Below are 27,328 nucleotides of genomic sequence, written 5' to 3' on the forward strand. Positions count from 1 at the left end.
TGTAGTCTGTGTTGCTGGTCACCTTGAATGGGTTCATCATTTGTAGTCCTTTTTAGATTTTCTCTGCTTTCTTGCATCTCTACAGAAACTTTGATGTCTGTATCGATATGTGCGATCTTCTCGGAGATCTTCTCTATTTTGAACCGACGATTTGTGGTGTCAATGGTAGCCATGATGTAGAAGTGCTGTTGTTGGACTGGGGTGGACAAGGTCAGAAGTCACATGACACCAGGGTATAGTCCAAAAGATTGATTTGAAATCACAAGTTTGCAGAGTGTTGCCCCTTGGTTAGGTGAAGTGAAGAAAGTCACAGGCACAGATTTTATAGGCAGAGAGATCAATGGGTGGAGAGATCAAAAGATCATGCAAATAGTGTGAGTGGAATATCAAATAATTAGTCTCTGTCGGTGATCAAAAGTATCAGATGGTGTGAGTAAAGTATAACTAACTGACTAGTAAGTGAAGAGTTTTTCTTCACTTCACCTGATGAAGGCAGCACTCCAAAAGCCTGTGGTTTCAAATAAACCTGGTGTCAGTGACTTCTAACCCTTGTGTAACCTCCAGCCCAACCCCAGCATCATGATCTGTGTAAGGTAAAGGTAGTATCTTTCAAGGGTTTCTCTGCACCCTATCATAGGTGTACCATACTCCTACTGCCCTCCTCTCTTTACCCCTCCAGACGCCACAACCTTAAACCGCCCCCAGCAAATTCAAGCCCATCAGTGGGGCCTGCTACCCTAGATCTACCTTCAGTCTGGTCTCAATGTCATGAGGGTCTATCAAACACGTTTCTGATCTAGATTTTTTTAAAAATTCTACATTCATTCCACCCAGCAGCAAAAGCAATATTGGTTCATTTTCAATAACATCTCTGGGATTTATTTTTTGCAGTTTCAAAATTAACTCCACTACAATATCAAGAATTATGTTTTATCTGACTAAGAAAACAAATTACAAACCATCACAAACTGCAGTTCAGTATTTCTGAATAATTCTTATTAACATACATTCCTACCTGTTGTGAGCTATCAACATAATTTGAACAGTAATTCCTTTGCTGAGTATAAGTAACTGTATTTGAAATTGGATTTGTGAAGCTATCATTTTTTGCCTAGGAAGTGCAAATTCTCTCAGGAATAGCAAATTGCAATTTCCAACATCTTTAATTTAACCACCTAACATTGTATTGAACAAAATTTCTCAAGATGCTTTTTCTTAGATCAAGGTATTGAGAAAAAAAAGCCTATTTACACTCTGTGAACCAGCATCACAGATCCATTCCCTAGATTCATATATAATCATTACTGTGATATTGTCCTGTCATATCCATGCTTTTACAACAGATTTGACACTTGTCTTCAAATTTGTAAAGATGGAATTTCTATGTCTAAGTCATTTTCAATCTGTATTGACACAAAGTAAATAAATACGTTATAAGAAATTTATTTCTCTGGAATTCCCTTAAAAGGCCATATGCAGTGCTTACAACAAAGTAGCTCAATAATTGTTCAACTGCAAGCTAAAATAAAATATACCATAATATGCAGCATAAAAACTGCAAGAACAATTGGCACAGAGGAATGTTGTAGAGATATAGGGCTGAGTTCAATGCACCCTATCTTCCCAAGGTTGTTTCAATGGGTGGTAATGGTCACTGTGTAATCAGGCAGCAAAATACTGGGTGGAGAATCTGATGCCTTCTCAAATCCCTCAGATTTAGTCCAGAGGACAAATGAGATGCTTAAGTGGTCATTTAAGGGCATCTTAAGAGCCTTATCCTGTCACTGCTGGTATTTAATAAGAAGCGGGCAGGTCAAATGCTACATAGGCATACTCCCTGAAAAACCCTGGAATAGAGGACTCCTCTCTTTTCCATTATCCTCAATGGAGGCAACAACAAATGGGAACAGAGGGACTTGAAGGCAGACTCCCCTGGATCCTTTAAAGCATCCACCCTTCCTTTCCAGTGGGGCTTGTTGGTGAACCCACCTAACTCATCTTGGCTATTTGTCACATATGATAAAATTGTAAATATAAATATAAAAAAATCATTTTCATTCATGCTGTGAAATCTGAACAAAGGGACATTCCCTTCCCATTTCGCTCCATTTTAGTTAGAACTGCTAATCCATGTACTGGAAAGCTAGTTATTTCCACATACATCTTCCTTAGAGGTATAAACTCATGATATCTTATTAGTAACGTTAATGCTGATCAATTGAAACTTGAAAGGTCAAGCAAAAAATTATTAAAACCAAAAAATTTTAACATTTCATAATTAGTAGTCATGGATGCAACAGATATGAACTGGACAGATACTTCACAGAGAATATTATTCAACATGGGAGACAAAATAATCTCTAGCACCCAACTCAATTCTTCTCATTTACAATGTAAAGTTCTTAAATACACTTCATGCACATAAAGTAAATTTGAAAACAAATCTCTCTCTCCCTATTGTCACCATCTATTCATGGAAAAATTGTGATAATATTACCCCTTTTATAATGAGTAGGAATGCATTTCCCCCATCTCCTCTATTGGTGGACTCCGACCTAGTGCAACCACAAAAACACGAAGGTAAACTCAAATCAGAAATAGGTTTTTTTTCACATATTCTTAATGTAGGGAACACTCTATAGTGCCGGCATGCTCGCAAACATACATAGAGAGATAGAATCAGAAAGAATAAAGATATTATTCAATTAGCACCTTCTTAATGACAAACTAACCAAGGGATACCATATGATCAATTTCCTCGTTTTTAAGATGGAGTCCAAAAGTCTGAACCTGGAATTAGTAGTCTGAAATTCCTTTGGAAGAAATATTTGATGTGTTAACTAAGATTTGAGGAGTTGTGGGTAGTTTTTGCTCCATAAAAAATTTTGACAATCTTTGAAAATCAGAGGAGGTTTTGTTAAAATGTAACGTCCGCTTCACTTTTACAATGAAAGGAAGGTTCATTTGCAGAGGGCACAAATCCAGATAGTTGGTTGCTTTTTATACAGGCATCTTTTCCTTTGTCGCCCGGAATTAGGAGTGTTGATATTGCCAGAAAATGCAGCAGCTAGCTCAGGGGTGGGGAACCTGCGGCCTTAAGGCCACATGCGGCCTTCAAGGACACTGTGTGTGACCTTTTGAATGAATCCAAATTTTGCAGAACAAATCTTTTATTTTTTATTAATATTTTTTTCATCCTTTATTGTTTTTATTTTAATCTTAAAATGTATGTATTTAAAATACCGGAGAGTAGAAGAAAATTAGTAGTTAGATTTTTACAAAATAATGTGAATTTTGAAGAATATATAATTGAAGTTTCTTGGATGCAGCCTTATTAGATTACATAATGCGGCCTTCCAACATGAAAAGGTTCCCCACCTCTGAGCTAGCCTATCAGCTAACAACTATTTTAAAATCACATGTTTAAAAATACTGTTGGATTCAGTGCAGTGGGAATCATGCAACTAAAGGCTTCTGGAGAAGGAGAAGGAATGACCATAAAAATGCTTCCGTTGAAGAACACTAACTGTGGCCCATTCCAGAAGTAAAATGCAAAATTATTAATAATTCGTCTCATGATTGGTTGAACTATCAAATCTATTGTGTTCGATTATTATTGCTACTGATAGTCATCTCTGAACCTGGTTAGCAAAATAGATCAATCAGGAGTACATGGGATTTGATTGTCCGGTTGACATTGACTTCTGAGAAGTTTCTGGAAGATTACTGTTGAGTCCTGTCACATTAATTCGGTAATCACCTTTGTTGGACTGTTTATTGTAGCCATGGTGTGGAGGAGCCGGTGTTGTATTGGGGTGGACAAAGTTAAAAATCACACAACACCAGGCGATAGTCCAACAGGTTTATTTGGATGCACTACCTTTTGCAGCACTGCTCCTTCATCAGATAGCTGTAGGACAGGATCATTAGACACAGAATTTATAGCAAATGATTACAGTATCATGCACCTAAAATGATATATTGAACAAGCCTAGATTGCTGGTAAGTCTAACAGCAATCTAGATTTGTTCAATATGTCATTTCAGTTGCATGAAGCTGTAATCTTTTGCTATAAATTCTGTGTTGTATGGTCCTGCTCCACCAGTTATCTGATGAAGGAGCAGCGCTCTGAATGCTAGTGCATCCAAATAAACCTGATGGACTATAGCCTGTTGTTGTATGATATTTTAAATTATGTCTTTTTAAAACAATCACTCAATATATCTGTAGGTATGTAAAAAAATGTTTATTTCCTCCTCCTCACTGTTTGGAATGACAGTTTCAAACATAAACTGTATCTATTCTAATAAACATAGTGTTTGATTCATGGTAGCAGTCTGAGTCAAAGGTTGTGTGTTCAAGTCCAGTTCAAGAGTCTTGAGCTCATAATCTCCAGTGCAATACTGTTGAAGGTACTAACCTTTGTTTGGAATGTTAAGCGGATGTTCTCCGTTCAATCGCTGGTTGATAAAAATATTTTCACAATACTATTCAAAGAAAAGCACCAAAATTCTGTCTAGCTTCCTGGTCAATAGATGTAGGTTTGCTCACTGTGCTGGAAGGTTCATTTCCAGATGTTTCATCACCCTACAAGGTAACATCTTGAGCTTCACACGGAGGCCCACTGAAGATGTTACCTAGTAGGGTGACAAAACGTCTGGAAATGAACCTTCCAGCTCAGCGAGCAAACCTTCATCCAGAACCTCAACCTGAGCTACAAATCTTTTCAAAACTTCCTGGCCAATATTTATCACTCAAGCAACACTGCTAAAATAAACTATCTGGTCGTTATTTCATTTCTCCTCAGTCCTCTTCATCTTTTTTCTATGCGGATATGTTGTTGCATTTTCTATATGACAACAATGATTACATTTCAAAAGTTTTTTATTGATTGTAGACCACTTTGGATCATCCTGAAATTATAAAAGATGCTACCATAAGTGTAGTTTTTCCTTTTTTTCCTTCAAGATATTAATACGTAATTCAATACTCTGCACAAAGAACGTATTGCACATAATCTGGCTACTTTCAGCCACACAGGCTGCTGAGCTTCCTGCTAATTCCAACTTAATCATCATGAATTAACCATCTCTCCAAGGTACCTTTTTCCAAAGCTGGACGAGCTTCTGGTTCAGGGGGTACTGGAGCAAACTGAGCAGGACTCACTGAGCTACTTTTCTTCCACTTTCTGGTGATATGTAAATGGAGCCTGCCCACAAAATTACATTGATAGCCACTGGGTTCAACAATCAAATTCAATGTAATTACAATGTCATTAAATTATGCCTCTTTAGGGATTGCACTGAAGTAAAGACAAGTTTTGGCTGACAATTTTACTGCAATTGTGGCATATAAGTGAAAATATAAGTTCAGAGTCAGATTGGATTTGTTATCATGATTAACAGAAATAACGTATGGGGCAGCCTCAGACCTATGCTTTTGAAATCTCTGGAAAACTTTGATTTCTTCCAGGATGTTTGTCTATTATGTACTGTCATTGCTCAATGTGTACTTGCACACATCAACCAGATGAACACATTCTATGACACAACCTCAAAATCTCAAAAGAACTGAAGGTGATAGAAAAACTGTGTCATTCCAGTCCATATGGTACCCTGAACATATTTGTTCTAATGTTACCAGACAAAGTACACTGCAGTTTCATGGAGTTGAAAAGGTAGCCCAGCACATCTAGCAAGCAAGCTGTGGTATCAAGCAAGCGGGAGATGGAGTTTTGATGACTCCACGCTGTTCATTTTCTAGACGTAAGCCACGCCACCATTGGAGATCATGATATAGAAGGAGGGGAATTATTCCACAATGCTCTGCTGGATTCCTTCCATTGACTGGCACAGAACAGCATCAATGGATGCTAGGCAGTCGGATGATGTGCTTGGCTGATTCATCACAGTTGGTAAGTAGTTAAAGAATAATACAGAGAGCAGGATGTGAAGATAATTGTATCTTTGCAAGAAGTGTAACAAATATAAATTAAACTCCCTTGATAGTCTTTTTTTGCTGAATTAATGGTTGATAAACCAAAAATAAAACTGCTTTGTCACCTCACAGAACCTCAACCAAGGTTGAGTTACAGAACTGGAAATTACAGTTAAAATAACAGCTTACAAAAATTAAATACAAGATAGTTGGTCAAATATGTGCTTTAGATTCAGTTGCAATTAAGGTTATAATTTTAAAAAAAGGCTGTTTGGTAAGTTACTAGTTCTTAATATCAAGAACAAAGATTTGCAATAAAATATTAATCCATGTACCATATTGTGTTTCCTTACCTGTCTCTTATTCTTTCCTTTCCAAGTTGTAGCAGAGGCTCAGTAAAGATTTGACTGATACTCACTGAGAAACAGCAACACAAAGGAAATAATCATGAAGTGTTAAACCTGTTAATAAAAGACAAAAAAATCTATTAGCATTTCATTAATGAATGATATTTTGTTTCTGTTGCATTATTTAATAATTCAAACAGCTGATAATGTGATGTCCTGAAAACCATGATGTACAAAAAGTTATCTTACAAAAGAAGCGTATAGAATTTCTTTGCTCTATTTGAGATAGAAACCTCATTGTAACGAGCCTCCCGCAAGCAACTGGGGGGAGAAAAATCAAATAGCTGTGTGCTTGTACTCACCTACAGTGCATGCAGAGTTGTAACCATAGCAACTCACACCAAGTAACTGCCCCTGAGCTTTCTGTGGCATCAGTACCACACACTAAGCACTCTTGTGCTCCATAGCTCAAACAATGTCACACTCAGACACTCTTCCACTTAATCTCAGCATCTCCTGTCGGCAGTAGTAACTATAGCAGGATTTCACAAGTACTCTGTTCTTCACAAATGTAAAAAAAAATTCAGTTGAATAATGCCGAACAACTAAGATCTAACTTTAACTTTAAAACAGAACTGGAATACATTTTGCTGCAGCTTCTCTGACAGATCAGTGAGTTCATGTATTCAGTGTTCTACTGATCTGTTCAGGTAAGGAAGATCCCCAGGATGTCATATTATGAGATAACGCTGAAATCGACTGGATGGAGGGTAAATCCTGGCGTTATTTCCCTGGGCCTGGTTCAAGAAAATAAAGTCAGGATTAGGTTAAGTGGCTTGTCAACACTCACTGCAGTTTCACAAAAAATAGAATTCACTTGGGGAAAGCACTAAGAGACCATTCATGATTGTTGCTCAAATACGCTTGCACAATCAGTCCTTTGCAATATTTGCAGAATTTTGATTTAAAAAATTATAGTGAAAACCAATGAGGTTTTTTTTCTGTGAAGAAAAGCTGCATACTTCCTTTGTTGCTCTTTCCTATGAATGGAATCATACAGCGTTGTGAATTACGTGGACTATTGTGAGATTTATGGCAGATCATGCAAGAAGTCTAGCGAGGTTTACCTTGAGGTCAGGATCAACTCACTGCAGCACCTCACCATGTTTCAGGTTCTGAGGTGAGACTCTAATGAGGAAGTGGTCAGTAGCCTATTCAGGGTGCGGTCAAGCAAGCATGGATCCAAAATTAGACCTTCTAAATTCACCCACAGCTGGAGAAATCAGGCTTGACAGAAAATTGGCCAAACTAAATGGCAGCCAACAGCTCTGAGTCGCAGAGAAAAGTGGAAATCAATGTCAGAGGTTCAGGAGAACCAGTTACAACCAGCTTGAGGCTTGTGTAATGAAGAAATATTGATTAGGCTTTCTGGCACTTTGACTTCCAGCCAGCATCTGAAGACGTGAACTTTACCCCTCCCCAGCATGGCAACAGTGAAGGGTGTTGACATCATCCCATTGGATGTTTTGAAGGCCAGAGAACCTTCTGGGAAGGCTGTTGTATGGGTAATAAAAACACATGCCTGGAAGCCACACCTTTAGTGAGAACATGTAGCAAGACTCATGGCAGAAGACCCAGGCATCAAACCAAGAATTAAAAAGTCACACAACATCAGGTTGTAGTCCAACAGGTTTATTTGAAAGTACAAGCTTTCGGAGCACTGTTTCTTTGTCAGGTAGCTAGTGGGACAGGATCATAGGACACAGAATTTATAAGTAAAAGATCAAAGTGTCATACAACTGATACAATGTATTAGACAAAGTTAGATGACTGCTAAATCATGCATGAGGTTGCAGATTTTGATTGATTAATACATAAATCTCAGAATTTCTTTCAAGTCACAGCCCTGAGATGACTTAATGTTGCATCAGTGGATAAAAAAAAGGTGACATCTTAGCACAGACAATGCATTTAAAGGTGTGAGGTTAGGATCTGTCTGTATCCTGACCTGGAGTCAGACTGGCTTTACTTTCAAAGAAAGAATTTATGAAATTTTACATTGATTGACTGCCTACGGATTACACCTTTTTTGAACAAAATAAAATGTATCTGCGATGCAAATTCACCCCATAAACTTACGTGTGTGTGTGTGTGTATACGTGTATAAGGGAGAGAGAGAGAGCATGTGTGTGTGAGAGAGACAGAGAGACAGCGAGAGAGAGAGAGAGAGAGAGAGTGCATGCATGTATGTACATACTTGATAGAGTGTGTGCACACATATGATGGAGTACATGACTGTGAGAACGTGCAGATGAGTGTGAGCGTGTGTGTTTGTGTGTGAGAGAATGTATGTACGAGGGAGAGTCTTTGTGAGTGTGTTTGTGTGTGAGAATGTGTGTGTATGTGAGCTGGTGTTTGAATGTGTGTGTGAGTGTGTATACTGTGGTTGGGGCCACCAGTAGTGTGACATGAACCCAAGATTCTGGTTGAGGTCATCCTCATGGGTACCGAACTTGGCTATCAGCCTCTGAGAGTCTGTGTTGTTGTGTATCCCAAAGTCTGCCTTGAAGGACGTTCACTCAAAGATCCGAGGACAAACATCCTTGATCGCTGATGTGTCCCCTCATTGGGAGGGAACAACCCTGTCTGGTGATTGTTGCATGGAATCCATTCATCCATTGTCATAGCAGATGCATGGTTTTGCCAATTTATCATGCCTCGGGTATCCTTGCCTGCATTACATGAGATAGACAATGCTGGACGAGTCACATGAGTACCTGTCGTGCACATGGGGGATGGTGTCCCATGTGTAATAGTTGTATCGGGCACAGTAAGTCAAGGGAAACCTCTGATATTGGTCTAGGAACTTGTACAAGGTCAGTCAGCTGCTCAGGGCAGTCAGCGTCAGGATTATCTCCTCGAAAGGGTGAGGAGCTGAATTTTGAGCAACGCAAAATCTGTCTAGACTCTTTCTGTCCTGTTGTGGGTTGGTTTCCTCATGCAGTGAGAAAGAGGCAGGTGTCACAGGAAATGATGTTTGGTGGTGCTGGCAGGCTTGTGTTGTAAGTGAGTTAGCAAACTTACAGAGAGTACACAGCATCAGTCATGAATCAGAGTGAATGAGGAATGATATTGATTGCAATACTCATAGTGTTAGAGCATGAACCTGGCTGGGAAATGGATACAATGGCAAGAGACAGAGTGAATGAGAGGTATCAGAGAGAAGATAGTGGCAATGACACTGGTGGAATGAAACAGGTCACTGGCCTTCTTCCTACATTGCTGTGCACCCCTACAGACAGCAGTGACCACACTGACCCAGGGTTAACCTGGGGCCAGGTTGCCACGGTCCAGTGCTGTGGCCTCCACTAGCAGATCTGGGGGATGGGAACACCTGACTTCTGCACCAACAGGATCTCCAGCTACATGCCCACAAAGTGGATGCTTTCTCTGCAATAGCTGGGGCAAATGGAGCAGATCTACACAGACACTGCTTGTCAAAGCAATGTTTTAAATATGATGCTAGTGCCAGGGATCACACATCCATTTCAGGATATTGCAGCATTGGTGAGTTGTTCTTGGTGTGATGGGTGGTAGAATTGAATGGAAGGGGTAGCTTAGTGTGAGGTAGCTAGTTAATGAGGTGAGTTTGGAGAGATGCAGAATTAAAAGTTGTTCAGCTTCACGGAAAGAAATTCAATGAATCTGACACTCAACTAAAAAAACCCTTAAGATTCAGCTCTATGCAATCACCTTCAACTTCATCAGTGGAATCACTACAATAATCAGCAAATTCTTCTGCAGTGTCTTGATTATTTTATGTAAGACATATTTCATTCACACACTCAAACAAATCAGCGAAGGATTGTGTGCTGTCAGATAGTTAATGACATCAGCTAATTCTCACTTGTAATGTATAAATACACTGAGGGCCCTCTTGTGGTACAGAGGTAGAGTCCCTACCTCCCAGCACACCACTGATCCAGAATCTGGTTTCCAGCATCTGCAGTCATTGTTTTTACCTCCCTACCTCCTAGACCAAGGGACCTGGGTTCAGATCCCACTTGCTCCAGCAGTGTGTAATAACATCTTTGAATTTAAAAAAGGCTGAATTTTGAAAAGAAGAATAACTAACTACTTTGGGGCCTTTTTATGGCACAGAGTTAGTGTCCCTACTTTTGAGCCAGGAGACCTGGGTTCAAATCCCACTTACTCCAGAACTGTGTAATAATATCTCTGACCAGTTTGATGAGACAATAGATATAAATACACAGAACTGCTTTTGTGGCACAATGGCAGTGTCCCTACCTCTGAGCCAGGAATCCTGGGTTTGAGTCCTGTGTACTCCTACTGACTATTACTACTACTACTACTATCATGTAGTAACATTCCAAACTGGTTGATTAAAACATAAAAACGCAAATGCACCAGGAGTGGCAAGGGGGGCTTTGGTAGTGACCCAGGAGACCCAGGTTCAAGTCCCACAAATTTCAGACATAACACCCCTGGAAAGTTAATTAAAAATACCTACAAATGCATCAGCTTCCTCACCTTTGGTTATCTGAATTGTTCTTGCCAGGTGTTGCATGTTCTTTGATCAATCTAAAACACAGGTGATTTTAATGGTGACAGATAATAGAGGAAAAGCACATGGATGATTTGGTGTGGGAAAGAGCTATTCAGTTGTGTGTTATAACAATTTGAGAGAAATGAATATAAATGCACCAACTTACCTCTGGACTAGGAGGCCTGGCTTCAAGTCCCACCTACTCCAGAGGTACGTCACAACACCTCTGAACAGTCAGATCAGAAAGCATTTATAATTGCACTGGGATGCACTGGGAATACATACCACCAGATAAACCAGAAAAAATAACAAGCTGAATCTTTTTGCTGAGTGCTGGTTGCATCAAGTATTCAGAGATGCTTTTGCTATAAGGCCTATCGAATTTTCTTGCAACTTCTTACCAAGCTCATATCATTAACTATCTACCCTGCCCCAAAACATCCCATTATTTGATTTTAACCTCATTTTATCATATTCCTGGTATAACTTGCCACTGCTAGATTATCCCATTATTGACAATTATCCCTGGGAGTAGTGCCATCTTTAGAAGGCCATTATGCACAGGTAAGCACTGAGAGTCTGGTGTTGCCATGTATGGGTCATGACATTTTGCCCAGACATGACAGACAGGGAAATTTGGTGCCATGTTTTGTGGGTAGGGAGGTAGAGGTCCTACTGATTGGGATGGTGCAGAGGTGGGAAGCCCTGTTCCCCCAAAATTAACAGAAGAGGCCACACATCCAGACTATGTCAGCTTGGCATGAGGTTGCCACCTGGGTTAGTGCAGAGGAGTGCTCAGCAATGTTGCAAGAAGATCCATTCCACAGTACATCTGCCACTACTTTCTCTCTGATATCTCACACTCACTCTATCACCCACTCTACAGTCATAAAGCATGGAAACAGACCCTTTGGTCCAACCAGTCACATCCAACATAATCCTGAGCTAAACTAGTCCCACCTGCCTGCTCCTGGCCTATATCCCTCCAAACCTTTCCTATTTGTGTATCTATCAAAATGTCTTTTTGGTATGGACCACGCCAGACCCCCTCAAAGTATTTTAAGAAGGTAGCTAAGCCAATGTGAAGTAAATATTCCAGGTGTGATACAGTTGGTCAAACCACTTGGCCTTAAGCAAAACAGAATTTATTTAAACCCTCCAGTTGAAACACGAGCAAAAGAAAACAGAATTTAGAATATCGGACCCGATACAGTAACAATTGCTACTTATTGTCTCAAGTCTGTGGTCAGCAAGGTTTTAGAAAGAATTCAGAGGGATAAGATTTATGATTATTTTGAAAAGCATAGCATGATTAAAGGCAGTCAGCATGGCTTTGTGAGGGGCAGGTCATGCCTCACAAATCTTATTGAGTTCTTTGAGGAGGTGACGAGACAGGTTGATGAAGCTCAAGCAGTGGATGTGGAATTCAGCAAGGCATTTGATAAGGTTCCCCATGGTAGGCTCATTCATAAAGTTAGGACACAGGGAGATTTGGCTGTCTGGATTCAGAATTGGTTGGCTGACAGAAGGCAGAGAGTGGTTGAAGATGGAAAGTATTCTGCCTGGAGGTCAGTGATGAGTGGTGTCCCATAGGGCTCTGTTCTTGGGCCTCTGCTCTTTGTAGTTTTTGAGAAGGTTGAGGGGCGGGTTAGTAAATTTGCTAATGACACAAAGGTTGCTATTGATAGTATCGAGGGCTATTTCAGGCTGCTGTGTGACATAGACAGGACGCAGAGGTGGGCTGAGAAATGGCAGATGGAGGTCAACCAGGATAAATGTGAAGTGATGCATTTTGGAAGGTCGAACTTGAAGGCTGAACATAGGATTAAAGACAGGGATCTTTGCAGTGTGGAGGAACAGAAGGATCTTGGTGTTCAAGTGCATAGATCCCTCAAAGTTGCTACCCAAGTGGATAGGGTTGTTAAAAAAGCAGCTGGTGTTTTGGCTTTCATTAACAAGGAGATTGAGTTTAAGAGCTGTGAGGTTTTGCTGCAGCTCTACAAGACCCTGGTGAGACCACACTTGGAATAATGTGTTTCGTTCCGGTCACCCTATTATAGGAAAGTTATGGAGGCTTTGGAGAGGGTGCAAAGAAGATTTACCAGGATGCTGCCTGAACTGGAGGGCTTGCCTTATGAAAAGAGGTTGACTAAGTTCAGACTTTTCTCTCTGGAGAGAAGGAGGAAGACAGGTGACCTGATTGAGGTATGCAAGGTAATGAGAGACATGGATAGAGTAAATAGCCAGAGACTTTTCCTCACAGCAAGATTGACTGGCACAAGAGGTCATAGTTTTAAGATATTAGGAGAAAAGTATAGAGGAGACATCAGAGGTAGATTCTTTATGCAGAGAGTTGTGAATGCATGGAATGTGTTGTTAGCGGTGGTGGTGGAAGCAGAGTCATTAGTAAATTTGCCAATGACACAAATTTGCCAATGACACTTAATCAACTGCTGGACATGCACATGGACAGCAGTGAATTGAGAGGTGCATAGGTTAGGTTATTTTATTTTAGATTAGGAATAGTCCTCAGCACAACATCATGGGCCGAAGGGCCTGTTCTGTGCTGTACTTTTCTATGTTCTATGTTAACTGTTCCATACAGCAACTTCCCACAAACACACTCCTTGGTAAAATGGTAAACTCAAACAGATTTTTACAGATTTCAGATGAAGGTCAGAGGAGTTCTGTACTGAAGCTTGCAACACTCCTGGATGCACACATCTTGTGAATGCTACCGCTAAAATAAACTAGTAAAAACCTGAATAGAGAGAACTGACTACTCCCTTTCTGTTGTTGAACTCGCCTCTTCCTCGACTCTTTGGTACCTCTGCCTTTACGACCTCTCTTGAAAGAAACCAAGACAAAATGACCTTTTTAAAGTAACAGCATCATCACACTTTTAAACATTGTAATTCTACCAGCATCTACCATTTTCTCAGGAAGTTAATTCCACAGGTGAACCACCCTGTGTATAAAAAAATTGCTTTTTATCTTTTTTAAATCTCTCTCCTCTCACCTTAAAAATCTGCCTCCTAGTCTTGAAATCCCCCATTCTAGGGAAATGACAACTACCACTATCCATATCTCTCAGACTTCAATTAGATCATCCCTCACCTTTCTCTGCTCCAGTGAGAAAAGTCCCAATCTATCCAGCCTTTCTTTATAACTCAAACCTTCTATACCCAGCAACATCTTGGTAAATCTCTTCTGAACCCTTTCCAGTTTAAAAATGTCTTTCCTATAACTGGGTGACCAGAACTGAACACAGTATTCCAGAAGAGGCCTCACTAATGTCCTATACAATCTCAACATGACTTCCCAACTCCTAAACACAAAGGACTGAGCAATGAAAGAGGTTCATGCTGTACCGGTCTTTCTATTGGCTGAAAGATCTTCCTGTATTCGCTATTACTGACCCCAACCCCAATACCACTAACACAACACATCCTTTGCACTGCTGACTCACTTGGTGGGACACCTCCCCTACTGTAATGGTGGTGTATCTCCTTTAATACCTACCTCTCTCTCAGTCCAAGATGAAAACAGCACACAGTAAGGCAGAAAGAGTGAAGAAGAGTGGTAGGTTAGTTCCTTTTTTGGAAGCATTCTGATTCTGACCGCTCTGAGTGTACAAACTCCTATATTGGTATCGGAGATGCAGACTAGTCCAATTCATAAGCTAGCTAAATGTCCCTTATGGCACAGTGTCCTTGCTGCAGCATGACAGTGATAGTCATCGCTGCAGACCATGCGTAAGTGTAGAAATGTACTCTGAGTGGACAGGAGTGTGCCATAATGATGCATAATCGCCGGCAGACATTGGATTCCATTGTTAGTGAACACAGGGTGTCGGTGGCCAGTGAGCCATGAGGTGCAGTATCCCGTGAGCATGCCCTGAGATGTTGGTGCCTGGTGTCCAACATGGAGATCATTTGAAGCACACAGCAAGCTGAAGTCTCCAGCTATCCACTCTGGTTTCCATGTCAAGAATTCTCAGCATCCAGCTTTTCCAGTCGATTTGGTAAGGTAGAAAACTGAATATTAATGAGGAGAGTTGTGGTGCTGATAAGGCGTGCAACAAGCTATAAATCCCCTTAATTGGTACCTCACTGCTGCTTAGTGAGAACCTTGCTTCGGCAGATGCATAAAAGATTCAATGAGTTGTGTCCGATGTTAAGATGGGCCTCACTGGACTTCTTGTGTGACTCTGCCACAAATGTCACCACAGCACACTTCATTGATACTCCTATAAACTTCTGCCCAATTTTTGTAAATGTAACATTTATAACCATCAGCAGTTTTGTAGGCACCATTACCAGCATTCTGAGGCTAATCGGCAGTATTAGTGGTGACATTGCTAGTTTTGCTGACTCTCACTTCTAGTAAATGAGTGCAGAACTAGCCTACAATTTCCAAATGATCATTGGCATCTCCTGCTGCCATTATTTCCAGTTTTCTCCCCTTCCAGGATCTCTCCTTCCTCTTTTACAACAATGAATGCAGCAAAAACCTGACCTCTGAGAAAGGAAGCAATATATTCCAAACATTTCTCTGCAGGAGAGGAGCAGACAAGTAAATATTGATTCACATGGACCACATCTACCTCCCCTCTAAAACAGCCTGATGTTTGAAAACATCAGGACCCACAGGAATGAAAACAGTGTGAGTGTACAGAAAGTAATTTTATGTCGTAAAGTGCAACAGAAACAATGTTACACTAAGCCAATCATCCATAAATTAGTACTAATTACACAGTGATAGAAGTGAAGCCCACCCAGACGAGCAGGAATGTGGCGATAGCATAAATTTTCTGATTGATTTAAAACTAATTGAGTCAGCTAAGAGCTACTGCTAACAAAGAAAACACAAATAGAAAATCCAGTCACCCAAGATTTCACACAGAACTCTCCAAAAAAGCATTCCAGACTGCTTTTCAAAATCTGCTGTTTAACATTTTATTTGATCTCTTTAAAAATAATTATTACTCTAACTGAGATTAGAACACCAGGAGGATTGCTGGCTGTGTGAAACAGAGACTTGTTATCAGATCAATGCAAAATGAAAATAATGTTAGTTAATACTTCCTTAAAAGGTACGGCACTATTTCCACAACCAGAAATATAATGAGTGAATCCTTTTTTCACTTTAAACTAAAAATTACACTGGGGAAATATGTCACCTTTTTCCTTAAATAGGGCGGGGAGATTGTGACTTCTTGATAAATCATCACAGTAGTAATCTAAACACCCAGATTATCGCTCAGGTTTAAATCTGAATTGGTGGAATTTGAATTACATTAATAAATCTAGAAAATATGAGCAGTAGTGCCATGAAATTACTACAGATTGTTGAAAAGATCCATCTGGTTCACCAAGGGAAGAATATTTGCCTTTTCAACTGGTCTGGCGTACAGGTGACTCCAGTTCCATAGTGATGTGGTTGACTCTTAACTATCCTCTGAAATAGCTCAGCAAGCCACTCAGTTCAAGGACAATGAGGGCAAGTCATCAATTCAAGGGCAGATGCTTGCATTGCAGCAATGAGCACACACCATGACAGAATCAAGAGAATTGAACAATGTATATGGCCTTTTTACATGTACTTTGTATTAAAAGATTAGCATTGTGATTTTGACTATTTTCTTTATCCAAATTGTACACAAAGTGATGCATTCAATTAAAATTCAGAATCATCATTGGAACATTTTAATGCTGCATTGAAATAAGAGTCAACCTTGGCACTATTTTATCATTTTGCAAGAAAATAAGCTCCAACATCCACCCTCTATTTTTGAATCTCTTATCCACACAAATTTGTGGATGACAATTAACAGCAACCATATAAATTTTTTGTACATAATGTCACATAACTTGAAAATATTAACTCTGCCAAAAGTATTGAAAAAATTTGAAATTAGACTTCAGGTGCCAGATTTTCCCAATAGAGGCAGGATTTATGAGGTGTGTTTGATTCTGGGTGGAAAAACTGCACACCCACAAACACTGCATGAAGCACAATTTTCAAGGCATCAGAATTTTAATGAACCTCGCGATGGATTTGCTACCCAGTTAATGGCTGGACACGGCAGAAATGGAGGCAGGACCCCAGGGAAGCGGACCAGATTCTACTCTCAATGAGCCAGCATTGATGAAGCTGTCTGGAGAGGTGATGGCCTAGTGTTATTAACACTGGAGTGAATCCAGAGACCCAGATAATATTCTGGGTACCAGACTCGAATCCTGTCATGGCAGATTGTGGAATCAAATCCAATTTTTTAAAAACAAATCTGGAATTGAGTACCTAATGATGACCGTGCATCTGTTGTCGATTCTTTGGAAAACCCATCTGTTTCACTAATGTCATTGAGGGAAGGAAACTACCATCCAAATCTGGTCTGGCCTACACGGGACTCTGAACCTACAGCAGTGTAGTTGACCCTTAACTACCCTCTGGATAATTGGGAATGGGCAATAAATGCTGCCTAGCCAGCAAAGCCCTTAGCCCATGAATGGATAAAAAGAACTGGGTCTTAATGAATGAAAGGTTGATTCATAACATTTTCTTTCAGCTCAGTTATATATGCTCATTTTTGTTTCACATTTCACTGTTCTGCATTGAATACACCTGCTTCAGTGTTACCATCCTTATTTTATCCAAACTGCAGCCAGTCAGCTTCACCTCATAGATGATCAATCCCATGAACATCTTGAGTGGTCAGAAAGCCAGCTCTGAGCAACCTCACTCATGACTTTAATTTGCCTATTTAATGAGCGGACAATTTCATGTTCCTGGTCGTGCGACACTTTTCCCCCAATCCCATTCTTGGAAAGGGATCAGAGCATGGAAGAGTGGCAAATTACCTCCATGCATGTCATTGGCACCATTTGTTTCATTATTCTACTTCTCGTCAGCAAAATTCAGGATGAGAAAATTTTGCCCTAAATATAACTTGAAAAAGACCATTAGATATAAGAGGAGGAGTAGGCCATTCAGCCCATCAAGTTTGTTCCACCAACCAATGAGATGATGGCTGATCTGATAATCCTGAACTCATCTTTCCAGCCTTTTCCTTCTGACCCCCGATTCCCTTACCGATTAAAAATCTGTCTGCAACAGCCTTCAATATACTTAATAACCCAATCTCTACAGCTCTCCATTGTAAAGAATTCCACAGATTCACTACCTCTGAGGGAAGAAATTCCTCCTCATCTTTGTCTTAAATGTGCAAGTCCTTACTCTGAGGTGATGCCCTCTGACCCTAGATTTTCCCACAAGGTGAAACAACTTTTCCACATATGTTCTATCAAGTCTCCTCAGAATCTCATGTGATTCAATGAGGTTACCTCTCATTCTTCAAAATTCAATGAGTACAGGCCCAAGCTACTCATAAGATACTTCTTCCATACCTGGTATCTGCCGAGCGACCTTTCTCTGGGCTGCTTCCAATGCCAGAATAGCTTTCTTACGATGAGAGGTCCAAACTTGTTCACAGTATTCCTTCCATGGCCTGACTAGGGCCTTAATTTTAGCAAAACCTCCCTACTTTTATACCCCATTCCCTTTCACAATCATGTAATAAACTACTTGCAAAACAAGTAAGCCCAAATTAGACAGAAACCATATAAATATGTATTTAAAACAAATGCAATCTAATTTAACAGACATAATACTAACAGAGGAAACACAACAAAAACAAATTGATCTCACAGGTTTATCCTTTGGCTATGGTGGCACTACAATGGTACAAGAGTATGAATATTTCACAGTAAAGTGAGAAATGGATGTGTTGTGTTCTTGACTGCTCAAAATATATTGCTGCTCCTGCCTAAAAGATTTATGCCATGCAATGTTAGAAATAATAGCATCTTAGAGACAGTGGTTATAAAAATAAAATTGAAATTCAGTTTGAGTGATTTAGTCAAATCTGAAAATAGGATGTTAAAACAGAAAACTGTGCAGATATAGGAGAGAACTGATGAAGAAAAATTAGGAAATGAGATTAAAATAGGTGCCAGTAGACAACCACATTTATCCTGATTTTATATTCATTTAAGGAACAAAAACCTACAAAGGAAAATGAGTCCAACTGTCACCACCTGGGAAGTTAATCTGTATCAGTTTAATGTACCCGAGTTGTTAAGATTTATTATTTATTCATGAAGTTACGATTATTGGTTCTTTGTGGTGGAACACCTTCAAATATAATCAAAAGTCATTAGCGCTAACTAATATCATTCTGGAGTTCTAACAAAACCTGATGATAAAATTTAAATAATTTAAATATTTTGGAAGTTATGAAATGCATCTGCAATTTTTGCTTTCACTCATTGTTCATTGCTTTCTTACATTGACAACTGGGTTCTCTTCAGTAAAAGCAAAACACTGTGGACATTGGAAATATTAAAAGAAAGTACTGAGAAAGTCAGCAGATCTGGCAGAATCTGTGGAGAGAGAAAAGTTTGGAGTCGAAAATGAGCCTTGTTTAATCTGAAGAGGAGTCCTACTGGGTTCTTTTATTGATGAGTCCAAGATTATTTATCTTTGAATTTGTATTTTTTCAAGTTGGAGGAAATAATAATCCTTGAGAAGCATTCTGACCAATGCAATCTACCATTTCTTAATAAATCACACATTGAGGGTGCTGGACATGCATTTTGTGTCCATGCTCATGGTTTATTTCCACATTGACATAAGTCCTATGCTACTGCAAGGAAAATTGTGTTCCTACTCATGATGCAGGTTTCTTGATTGTGACTGTTAATGTTTTCATTCATAATGATGCCACCCATAGTTAGAACCCTTTATTGCAAGGATGTGAATGCAGCTATACCAGAGAAGCCTAAAAGGATGGCTGGTAAGGAAGCATAAGAACTTAAAACACCACAGACAGGTTAACTGCAGAAAATGAATTGATTAGATTGCTTGTTGGGATGCATTAAAATATACCTTACAAGTTTGTGAGAAGTCTCACCTTCCTTTGCATCTTTAATTTGTCTATGTTTTTTTCTCTCTTCCCTCTACTGCATTTTTTTTCTTTCCCATTTTTATTTCACGCCATCCTCATTTTAATTTTTTCTCTCCCTCACATATTTTTGTTTTATTTACCTTTCTCTTTATCTCCTTTCCCCCTTTTATATTGCATTTCTTTCTCACTGTTTAGCTGCTTCCTACAGTATTGGAGTTGGCATGTGGCCAAACTGCAAAGAGTAGCACTGGGAAAATAAAGGTTCCTGACAGGTCTCTCAATCAACATGGAGAGTGGGATTTTAAAAGGTGGCAGGGGAGTCGGCTGATGACATTAAAAATGACAAGCTGGCTCCTGCTAAATGTTACTCTGGACTTTCTTGCTGTGTCCCGAATGATGATTGCATTCATGTATAAAGGGGAAGTCAAGAATACAAAAGTCACCAGAGCCATCAAAGCTCATCTCTTGCGTACATTAACTCTCCCATTATGGCATCTCACTGCATTTTAAATAACCTCAGTACACTTCCACTATTACCTTGCTTAGTAGATTATTCCAAAGATTTATTACTATTCTGAGCAAATATTTTCCCCTGATAGTATTTCTAAATTTACATTTTAGTAATTTGTGGGTCCAATATTTCTTCCTGATCCAACAAACAGGAAAAACAGATCCAATGGATATTTGTACAATTAACTTGCTGGAGGATATCACTCTGATAAAAAAAATGCTATTGCATTTCAAAGTAATTCATTGGATGTTTGTTAGTGAGATGCTAGACAAATTTTAATTTGCTATATTTTACTGCTTGCTTCCACTTTCACTTGCATTGTGCTAAATATTAGAGGCTTCCACTCTACCATTTTTTAAAAATAAATGGCTCCTGATCCATTTAATTTGGTGCAATTAGAATCAGTTTTTTATTTAGCCGTAAATTGATTAGAGAAAAATGCTAATTTTGAAAATCTGGAATGGAAATTTTAGTGTTGAAATCTACTCACTAATGATTATGCTAATAGCTGCATTGTTAAAATTAATCAGATTAATCTATTTCATTTATAATAACAATTTAACAGATTTCTAATGGAAAATATTTCATAGAATGAAATCCTTTAAGATAGTTGTAATAATGTAGATTGATTATATTGCTATTAATAATATGTAATTAATTTCATAATCAATGACTTTCAGCAGTCACCATGTACCACACAAACACAGGAATAGAAGTAGATTATTCAGTACATCAAGCCTATTTGAAGATTTGATTAGATCATCCACCTCAATGCCACTTTCCTGCACTTTCTCTTTATCCTTTGCTCACATTAATCACCAGAAATCTATTAATTTCAATTTTGAACATGTTCAATGATTGTATTTCCACAGGTCTCTAGATTAAACAATTTCAAAGATTCACTACCCTCTGTGTGAAATGATTCCCCCTCATCCCAGTTTTAAATGGGATTATTCTGAGATTATATCACCGATTCTCGATATTCCAGGAATCATCCCAATTCCATCAACACTGTTAAACTTTGTGAAAAGGTCCGAAGTTTCAGTAAGAGCACATTTGATTCCTTGAAACTCTCAGAAATATGGGCTCAGATTCCTAAATCTCTCCTCATTAAAAAACAGCCCGCAATCACGGGGATTAGTCTGGTGAATATCTGTTGTACACCTTCCATATCAACTATACCATTCTTTTGATAAGGAAATCAGAAGCATATGCATAATTTCAGGTGCAGTTTCACCAAACCTCAATACATTTGTAGCAAAATTTCTTCATTTCTCAATTTAACTTCACTTGCATTGAATACCAACCATTCTTTTTGATGGTTGCTCCAGGAACACACATGTGCAAATATAAAATATTATGATGTGGAATTACATTTGATATCATCCACAAATGCAACACTGTGCATGCACAGGGAAGCATTTGAAATTTTGTAATGAGAAAAGTGGTGGGTTTTAATGTACTCTCTCACTCCACCTTCCTAGGTCCCAATCTCCTCATCCGGTTCTAATCTCCTCCCATCCTGATCCTGTCCTCCCTCATCCAAGTTACGATCTTCCCCTCCCAACCCAGGTCCTGATCTCTCCTTTCCTCCCCTCTTCCTGGGTCCTGATCTCTTCTCCTCCCCACTCTTCCTGGGGCCTGATCTCTCATAAGGGGCAATTTTAGCCCCTCCACCTTTTCTGTCATTTAAGATAATCATGGCTGATCTAATCTCGCCCCTACTTTTCTACCTGCTTCCATAATCCTTCAATTCATTACTAATCAAAAGGATTTATCTCCTCCTTAAATTCACTTAATTTCCCAACATCTACCATCAGATTGGGTAACGAATTGAGAGAAGTAGCTTCTCCTCATTTCTGATTTAAACCCCTTTTCCGAAAACAATTACCTCTCATTCATGATTGTCCTACAGATGGAAACATCCTCTTTTTGTCAACTTTGTTAAATCCCTTTAGTATCTTATATACTTCAGTCTCTCATTCTTCTAAACTGCTCAAGCTGTCTTCATAAGACAAATCCCTCCTCATCTCCAAAATCAACCACATGAACTTTCACTGAACTAACTCCAATGCATTTATATCCCTCCTCAAACAAGGGTACCAAAACTGTACATAAAACTCATGCCTCGTACAGTTGCAGCAACACTTCCCTCCTTTTATACTCTATTTTTTCAGCAATAAATACTAAAATTCCAGTTGCCTGCCTTATTAACTACTGTGCCTGCAGTAGACTTCTATCATTCATGCACAGTGACATGATCTTTCAGCACTAAAGCACTCTCAGGTTTCTCTCTATTTAAATAATAAGTTGCTTTTCTATTCTTCAACCAAAAATGACAACTTCGTACTTATTCATGTACAACTCTATCTGCCAAATCTGGCCCATGTCCTATTCATATCGATTTGTAAGTTTCTTATTTCTTTACGACAACTTGTTTTCCCAGCTGTTTTACTGCAATCTGTAAACCTGGCTCTGGTACCTTCTAATTCTGCATCCAAGTTATTAATACAGATTGTAACTAATTGGGGGCTGAGAATAAACCGTGGTACCCCACTAGTTACATCTTACAAACCAGAAAAAGACTCATTTATCCTGACTTTCTGCTTGATTAGCCAATTCTCTGGGTGAAAGTGAAGACTGCAGATGCTGAAGATTAGAGTCAAGATTAGAGTGGTGCTGGAAATGCACAGCAGGTCAGGCAGCATCCGAGGAGCAGGAAAATCCTGATAAAGGGCGCCTGCCTGAACTGCCAGTTTTCCTGCTCCTCGGATGCTGCCTGACCTGCTGTACATTTCCAGCACTCTAATCTTGACCCTAGCTAATTCTCTGTCCAAGTTAAAAAACTGCCTTCAACCTCATTTGATCTTAACTTGTGTATAACTGTTGGGCTGCACCTTGACAAATGGTTCATGGAAGGCCACATATACTTCATCTACAGCATCCCTATTATTCATTTTGCTTAGTACATCTTTAAAGAAGTCCAGTAAATTAATCAAAAACTGATTTAGCCTTCATAAAACCATACTGACTCTGATGGATTTTGTTTTGACTTTCCTTAATAATGGATTCTCACATTTCCCAATGTTAGACCAATTGGTCTAGTTTCCTATTTTCTGCTTTCCTCCATTTGTAAATAAGGGTGTTATATAGTATTTTTCCTATCCATAGGAATGTTTCCTGCATTCAGGGAAGTTTGGAATATTATAACCAGTGGATCCACTTCCATTAAGACCTTAGGATGTGGTGACCTGGTAACCTGTCTGCATTCAATCCCATCAGGCCCTGGTGACTTGTCTGCATTCAATCCTAAAGGTTTGCTCAGTACTTTTCTCATAGTTGTAAGTATGTCTGTCGAGCTGAGAAGTTGATTTGCAGTCATTTCGTCCCCTGTCTAGGTGACATCTTCAGTGCTTTGGAGCCTCCTGTGAAGTGCTGCTATACTGTATCTAATGGAATTTATTTGGTTCCGTTCTTGCTGCCTCCAGTTGACGGTTACGGTTATTCCTTTTCCCCACAATTACGACAATCGGCACCTGAGCTACCAATCTACTCAAACCTTGACCAGTATTTTTTTCCGAGTAATGATAATTGTTTGAAGTTCCTTCTTTTCTTTAATCTCTGCATTTCCTGTTACTATTGAGATGGTTCTAGTATCCTCTACTGCGAAAACTGAGGCACAATTTTGTTATAGCGTTTCTGCAATTTCTGTGTTCCCCATTATAAACACTTGCGTCTGATACTCCAGTGGACCATAAGTCACTTTATATACTGATAGAAGCCTTTTGCATTCCTTTTTATATTTTGTGTGAATTTTCTTTTCATTGTGTACCTATGCTCTTTTTTTTTTAATGACACGGTTTACTATTGATTGAATTTCTTGAGGTGGTGATGAGATGAATAGATGAGTTTAATGCAGTCGATCTGCATGGACTTCAATAATGCTCTTGATCATGTGATCCAGTGCAATTTGACAAAAATAATAGCTTAGTGGCAGGAAGCAGATGATAATGGTCAGAGTGTGTGACTAGAACATAGAACATAGAAAAATACAGCACAGTACAGGCCCTTTGGCCCTCGATGTTGCGCCGATCCAAGCCCACCTAACCTACACTAACCCACTATCCTCCATATGCCTATCCAATGCCCGTTTAAATGCCCATAAAGAGGGAAAGTCCACCACTGCTACTGGCAGGGCATTCCATGAACTCACGACTCGCTGAGTAAAGAATCTACCCCCCCTTAATTTAAAGCTATGCCCCCTCGTAATAGCTGACTCCATACGTGGAAAAAAGTTCTCATGGTCAACTCGATCTAAACCCCTAATCATCTTGTACACCTCTATCAAGTCACCCCTAAACCTTCTTTTCTCCAATGAAAACAACCCCAAGTGCCTCAGCCTTTCCTTATACGATCTTCCTACCATACCAGGCAACATCCTGGTAAACCTCCTCTGCACCTGTTCCAGTGCCTCCACGTCCTTCCTATAGTATGGCGACCAAAACTGCACACAATACTCCAGATGCGGCCGCACCAGAGTCTTATACAACTGCAACATGATCTCAGGAATCCGGAATTCAATTCCTCTACCAATAAAAGCCAGTACACCATATGCCTTCTTCACCGCACTATTTACCGGGGTGACAACTTTCAGAGATCTGTGTACATGGACACCAAGATCCCTCTGCTCATCCACACTACCAAGTATCCAACCATTAGCCCAGTACCACATCTTTTTGTTACTCCTACCAAAGTGAATCACCTCACACTTACCTACATTGAACTCCATTTGCCACCTTTCTGCCCAGTTCTGCAGCTTATCTATATCCCGCTGTAACCTGACACATCCTTCCTCACTGTCAACAACTCTACCGACTTTCGTATCATCCGCAAACTTGCTCACCCAACCTTCTAGCCCCTCCTCCAGGTCATTTATAAAAATGACAAACAGCAATGGTCCCAAAACAGATCCTTGCGGAACACCGCTAGTAACTGCACTCCAAGATGAACCTTTACCATCAACTATTACCCTCTGTCTTCTTCCAGCCAGCCAATTCCTAATCCAAACCTCAAACTCACCCTCAATGCCATACCTCCGTATTTTTTGCAGTAGCCTACCATGGCGAACCTTATCAAATGCCTTACTAAAATCCATATATACCACATCTACCGCTTTACCCTCGTCTACCTCCTTAGTCACCTTCTCAAAGAATTCAATAAGGTTTGTGAGGCAAGACCTGCCCTTCACAAAACCATGCTGATTATCCTTGATCACATTATTCCTATCCAGATGTTCATAAATCCTATCCCTTACAATTCTCTCTAAGACTTTGCCCACAACAGAAGTGAGACTCACCGGCCTATAGTTACTAGGGTTATCCCTACTCCCCTTCTTGAACAAGGGAACCATATTTGCTATCGTCCAGTCTTCTGGCATTATTCCTGTAGACGAGGACATAAAAATCAAGGCCAATGGCTCTGCAAGTTTGTGGCATACCACAGGATTCCGTGCTGAGTCGCTTGCTGTTACATACATTCATGATCAAGAGATGAACCAATGAGGTATGGTCAGTCAGTTTGCAGATGTCAGAAAAATTCGTGGTGTGGTAAATAGAAAGGGGAAAGCCTCAGACTTTCGGACGATAGATAGGCTGGTGAGAGTGTGAACAGTGTCATATGAAATTTAATCCTGAAAAGTTCCAAGTAGTGCATTTTGGGGGAATTAACAATACAAAAGAGTACACGTTGAATAGAAGGATCAAGAAGCAGTACAAAGGATCAGAGAGACTATGGTGTGTGCATCCACAGATTCTTGAAGGAACAGAATAGGTAGATAAGCAGGCTAAGAAGGTAGACAGCATACTTACCTTTGTTAGTCAAGACATTGAGCAGAAGAGAAAGGATGTTATAATGGAGCTATATAAAATGTTTGTTATGCCACAGTTGAAGATTTGAGATAGGGCAGAAGAGATTCAGCAGGATGTTGGAGTGATTAATCTGTGAAGACAGAACAGATAAGCTAAGGTTGTTTTCCTCAGCACAAAAGGCTGATGGAGGACCTGCTTGAGGTGACAACATTCTGAGAGAATAGATAGGGGAAAAAAATGTATTCTAGTTAACCTAAGTAGAGGAGTCAATAATCCAGGGACATGGTTTTAGGATAAGGAGCAAAAGGTTTAACATGAATTTTAAGAAACATTTTTTCAGCTGGAGGATTTTGAGCATCTAGAACTCATTGCCTGGAAGGGTGGCAGATGTGGGAAGCCTCAAGACATTTAAGAACTATTTAAACAAGCACTTGAAACACTATAGCATACAAGGCTAAAGGCCAAGCACAGGAAAATGTGATTGGAATAGATGGATGTTTAATGACAAACAAGAACACTATAAGCCAAAAGCTATCTTTCTATGCTGTGAAAACTCTATGACTCTCTGTTCAGTACTGGTCTTCTTCATCAAATAAGGATACAAGTGGATTTGAACGCATTCAGAGAAGGTTCACTAGACTAATACCTAGAATGGGCAAGTTGTCCTGAGGGAAGATGGGCAGACAAGGTGTGTATTTGTTGGAATTTAGAAGATTAAGAGGTAACTTGTTTTAAACATACAAGATCCTCAGGGAACTTGACATAGTGGATGTGGAAAGGATGCTTCCTCTTGTAGGAGAATCTAAAGAAGTCTCACAGTAAAGGTTTATCCATTTATGACAGGTATATGCTTTTTTTTCCTCACAGAGGGTCTTGAGTCTTTGAAACTCTCCCCCTCAAAAAACTGATGGAATCAGAATCTTTGAATACTTTAAAGGCAGAAGTGGATGAATTCTTGATTAGTAAGGGGTGAAAGACTATCAAAGGTAAGCAAGCACGTGTGGTGAACAGAGTAGGCACAATCTTATTTAATGATATAGCAGGCTCAAGGGATTGAGAAGCCACTTCTGTTCCTAATTTGCATGTCCATATGCAATTTAACTAATTGCAGCACCAAAGCTGATTTTTTGC

At 39.5% G+C, this 27,328-nt stretch overlaps 1 protein-coding gene across 6 annotated transcripts in view; it reads right to left on the reverse strand.

Moving 5' to 3' along the window:
• Positions 1–27,328, reverse strand: part of tenm1 (teneurin transmembrane protein 1) — a 2,430,772-nt gene that overhangs the window by 1,698,919 nt on the left and 704,525 nt on the right. For all 6 annotated transcript variants that reach the window (XM_087991975.1, XM_087991977.1, XM_087991976.1 and 3 more), the window contains exon 3: positions 6,291–6,398. The gene's annotated coding sequence lies outside the window, so the exon portion shown is untranslated. The remainder of the gene's footprint in view (positions 1–6,290; positions 6,399–27,328) is intronic.

The sequence above is a fragment of the Chiloscyllium plagiosum genome, unplaced genomic scaffold, assembly GCF_037043375.1.
Source record: "Chiloscyllium plagiosum isolate Xiang-an unplaced genomic scaffold, Cpla_swu_hap1 HiC_scaffold_11, whole genome shotgun sequence".
NCBI classification, from domain to species: Eukaryota; Metazoa; Chordata; class Chondrichthyes; order Orectolobiformes; family Hemiscylliidae; genus Chiloscyllium; species Chiloscyllium plagiosum.